We start from the raw sequence: 5109 nt of genomic DNA, 5'->3' as shown, positions 1-5109 counted from the left end.
ATTTATAACTTTAAATTTCTATTCACTTTAAATTAGTCCACAAACCAAATCTCTTATAAAGCCCTTTTTCTAGAATACACCAGGACTGCAAGATTAGTATAATACTTGTTTAGTAAACTTTTCACACCATATTCTCTATAGGATTCGACCCTAACCTTGCTGGGTTACTATATTTGACATCGTCCGCTTTACGCTATTAAAAGGTGTAATTTGAGCGTATCAAATTTTGGGGCCATTGCCAGGGTATACGATTATGAAATAACTAAATAGTGTTTACTCTTCTTAAAGTCTTTGTCATATTCCAACACACCTTGTTTGCTATCTTGTAGACCAGGTGATCATGGCCAACAACGAACTTCCAGTCGACAATGTTTTTGCTGATGAGTCAGAGGAAAAAGAAGACTTTGCATCTGCGATAATTCATCCGAGGGTGACTGCTACTACTATTAAGTTTGATAATGCCCTCTATCATATGCTCAAACAAAAGGTTCACTTTTGGAATGCAGTCGATGATGACCCTCACCTACATAGAACAAACTTTGTGGAGGTATGCGCTCAACATATCCAACGGGGTGTGAGTCAAGAAGCGGTCCGACTAAAACTCTTCACATATTCGTTAGCTGGAGAAGCGAGAAAATGCTTCACAGAGCTGCCTCGAAACTGTATTGCTACATGGGAAGAGATGGTCAAAGTGTTTCTCAGAAAGTGGTATCCCCCGAGTAAAAGAGCTGAAATTCATGATCAGATTTACGAGTTCAAACAACATAATAGAGAACAACTTTTTGAAGCTTGGGAGAGGTACAAAGAATATTTGGATAGGAGTCCAAACCATGGTTTCACAAATCAGATTCTGAAGGAGAAGTTCTACAGAGGGTTGGATCCTATGACCCAAGCAATAGCCAATAATATCGCTGGCGAGTGTTTCATGAATAAGTCTTATGCTAATATTACTGATATACTTGATCGATTGACTACAAACAATCAAGCACGACATTCAAGAAATTTCGATGGGTTATCACTTGGAACACCGTTGATCCAAAATATTGTGAAGGATAGCCAGGAGATTCAGCAAACATTGGCATAGCTGGCCACTAATATCTCTGTACTGACGAAAAGATTGGATGATAGAGGGGCGAAGAAGGTGAACGTTTGTGAAGATATGTCTGGCATGCTGCCTGGAATGTATGAATACCACGAAGGTCCATATCAAGAGGGTCCCCTTCAGTCAGTTGAGAATGTTCAATATGCAGACTATGTAGCGAAAAGGGGTGCTCTTAGGCCAAATCAGAGATACTGGATACCTCAATAAGGGCAAGGTGCATATAACAACAACTAAGGGAACTACAATAACAACTATAGTGGAGCGAATCAAGGTAGATACAACAACAACAATGGTAACTGCGGAAACAGAAGTTCCAACCCCTACATTCCACCAAAAGGGAGAGTCTAATGATCAAGGTAGTTCGAGGTTGAAGTCAATGCTTGAAAAAGTGTTGGCAAGTCAGACAAATACTGAAAAGACATTATCTAGGCTATCAGAGACAGTGGTTTCTCACTAAGCAGCTATTCAAAACCTTGAACAGTAGATGCGTGATCTTTCTACAGAACAGCATCCTGCTAGAAAAGGAGGACTTTCTAGTGATACTATTCCAAACCCGAAGAATGGCAGTATGTGGAACGTACTTTTTCTATTAGCACGAGGAGCGATAAAATTCCTCAAAGTGCTGACAAGAAGATGGTTGATCTAGATCCGGTTATTAAGGAAGAAGAGGTGCATTCTGATGTACCTATAGTAGATGATGAGGTCCATATTGAAGAAAAAGCTACTGATACTCCAGATGTTACTGCTGAAACTAGGAAACAGACGATAAAAGGGGCTCTTCGCCCTTTGAATCAGATGTACAAAGCAAAATCTCCCTTTCCTCAGAGGTTGGCCAAGAAGAACGATGATGCTAAGTGTCAAAAGTTCTATGATCAGCTGAAGCAGTTAACAGTAAATTTTTCATTCTTAGATGTTGTCAAAGAGATGCCCGGATTTGCCAAGTTTGTGAAAGACCTGCTTACGAAGAAGAGGTCTATTCAATATAAAACAGTGAATTTAACTCATTTTGTGAGTTTGATTATAGCCTCCACCATAGTTCAAAAGAAGGGAGATCCAGGAGCGTTTATCATTCTGTGTAATATTAGGCTTTATGCATTCGCCCAAGTTAATAGGGCGAGTATCAACTTAATGCCCCTTGCTATTTTCAAACAATCCGCATTGGGAATGCCTAGACCGACTTCTATGCGATTACAGATGGCGGATAGATCTATCAAGAAGCCAGTTGGGGTTATAGATGATGTGTTGGTACAAGTGGATAAGTTCATGTTGCCTGCTGATTTCGTTATTCTGGATTGTGCGATTGATAAAGATATTTCCATCATCTTGGGAAGACCCTTCCTTGCTACGGGCAGAGCGCTTATGGACTCTGAAAAGAATGAAATCAAGTTCCGAGTGAATGATGAAGAAGTGACTTTTCAAGCAAGTAAGGGGATGAAGTTTCCAAGTGCTTATGAGAGTATCTCGGTTATTGATTCGTTTGATGGGATTGATGATGCTGTTGAACATAAAATGGTAGAAGAAAGTTTGGGAGAAGCTCTTGCTGCAGTTTTGGTGAACATTGATGCTGATGATATGGAGGGCTACGTGGAAACTATAAATGCACTTGAGGTTCTGGGTTCTTACACTTACCACCCAAGAAAGCTTGATCTTGACCTTGCAAATAGAACAACTCCACCAGCTAAGCCTTCTATTGTTGAGCCACCAAAGCTTAAGCTTAAGCAGCTCTCCTCACACTTGAGGTATGAGTTCCTTGGTCCGAACAAGACATTGTCAGTGATTGTTTCAGAATTACTGACTAAGGAACAGATTGAGCGATTAGTGAAGATTTTGCGCGAGTATAGACGTGCTATTGGTTAGACCATAGCAGAAATTCGAGGTATTCCTTCTGGTATTTGTGAGCATCAGCGGAGATTGAACCAAAACATGCAAAAGGTCGTGAAAAAGGAGATCATAAAGTGGTTAGATGCTGGGGTAGTGTATTCGATTGCAGACAGCAAGTGGGTGAGTCCTGTTCAATGTGTCCCAGAGAAATGAGGTATCACTGTGGTGCCTAATGCAAAAAATGAGTTGATTTCCACTCGTACAGTTACTGGATTGCGTGTTTGCATGGACTATAGGAAGCTGAATACTGCCACTTGTAAAGACCACTTTCCCATGTCGTTCATAGATCAGATGCTAGATAGGCTGGCTGGGAGGTCTTACTATTGCTTCTTAGATAGATACTCTGGCTACAATCAGATCAACATTGCCTTAGAAGATCAAGAGAAGACGACTTTCACTTGTCCTTATGGGACGTTAGTGTTTAGCCGAATGCCTTCTGGGTTGTGTAATGCACCAGCAACTTTTCAAAGGTGCATGATGTCGATCTTTTTTGACATGGTAGAAGACTTTTTGAAAGTGTTCATGGATGATTTTTCTGTTGTGGGCGATTCGTTTGATGTTTGTTTTGACCATCTGGGTCAAGTGCTGAAAAGATGTGAAGAGACAAATCTAGTGCTAAATTGGGAGAAGTGCCACTTTATGGTGAAGGAAGGGATCGTCCTCGGTCACAAAATCTCTGAAAAGGGAATTGAGGTCGATCAAGCAAAGATAGATGTGATTGTAAACTTCCTCCACCCATCTCGATCCAAAGGTGTCCGAGTTTCTTGGGACATCTTTGGTTCTACGTGTGCTTCATCAAAGATTTCTCCAAGATTACTAACCCGATGTGTAAGCTTCTTGAAAAAGAGGTTAAGTTTGTGTTTGATGACAAGTGCCGAAAGACATTTGATGAATTAAAGGAGCGCCTCACTACTGCTCCTGTTATTGTTACTCCTGATTGGTCCCTGCCATTTAAGTTGATGTGTGATGCGAGTGGCTTCGCGATTGGTATTGTGCTTGGCCAGAGGCACAATAAAATTATGCACCCGATCTACTATGCTAGTAGGACTCTTAATGCAAAGACGGATAAACTACACGGTGACTGAGCAAAAGCTGCTTGCTATAGTATATGCTTATAAGAAGTTTCGGTCCTATTTGTTAGGGACCAAGGTTGTGGTGTAAACTCACCATGCTGCGTTGAAGTATCTTATGGCAAAGAAGGAAGTTAAGCCGCGACTGATTCGTTGGGTCCTTTTGTTACAAGAGTTCGATTTCAAGGTGAAAGATCGAAAAGGGTCCGAAAATCAGGTTGCTGACCATCTCTCTAGGCTTGAGGAAACTGGGGTGCCAGCAGAAGAACTTGATATTGAAGATGCATTTCTAGATGAGCAAGTTTTGGCGGTGTCTATGCAAGTGGCACCTTGGTATGCGGATTTTCCTAATTACTTGGTGACTGTTAACATTCCTGACGAGATCAAATCCTATCAAAAAAAGAAGGTTTTGCGCGATTCTCGTCAGTACTATTGGGATGGACCATACTTATTCAGAACTTGCGCTAACAACATTATTCGGCATTGTGTTCCAGAGAGTGAGGTATTGGTGATTTTGAAGGCTTGCCACGACTCTCCAGTTGGGGGACATCATAGTGGTACGAGGACTGCTGCGAAGGTTCTCGAATGCGGTTACTATTGGCCCACTCTTTTCATGATGCTAATTTGATGGTACGTTCTTGTGATCAGTGCCAAAGGTAGGAGAATATTGGTAGGAGGCAAAAGATGCCTATGAACTTTGTAATGGAAGTTGAGGTGTTCGATGTTTGGGGGATTGATTTTATGGGGCCCTTTGTAAGCTCTTGAGGCATGAAGTACATCTTGGTGGCTATTGATTATGTTTCTAAATGGGTAGAAGCGGTGGTTTTACCTAACAACGAAGCCAAGAGTGTCATGGGTTCTTAAAAAAAACATATTTACTCGTTTTGTACCCCAAGGGCGATAATCAGTGATGGTCGTTCTCACTTTTGCAACAAAGCCTTTACGGGATTGATGGAGAAGTATGGAGTCAAGCATTGGGTAGCAACCCCTTATCATCCTCAGACAAGTAGGCAAGTTGAAGTCTCTAATTGGGAGATAAAGAGTATTTTAGCAAAA

At 41.3% G+C, this 5109-nt stretch overlaps 1 non-coding gene across 1 annotated transcript; it reads right to left on the bottom strand.

Moving 5' to 3' along the window:
• Positions 1–731: 731 nt before the first annotated feature.
• LOC132042711 (small nucleolar RNA R71) lies at positions 732–837 on the bottom strand. Its single transcript, XR_009411552.1, has one exon. It is a non-coding gene; the product is annotated as a small nucleolar RNA R71 (small nucleolar RNA).
• Between the last annotated feature and the right edge of the window lie 4272 nt (positions 838–5109).

The sequence above is a fragment of the Lycium ferocissimum genome, unplaced genomic scaffold (assembly GCF_029784015.1).
Source record: "Lycium ferocissimum isolate CSIRO_LF1 unplaced genomic scaffold, AGI_CSIRO_Lferr_CH_V1 ctg1729, whole genome shotgun sequence".
Taxonomy (NCBI): Eukaryota; Viridiplantae; Streptophyta; class Magnoliopsida; order Solanales; family Solanaceae; genus Lycium; species Lycium ferocissimum.
This window is presented reverse-complemented; position numbering and strand designations above follow the sequence as displayed.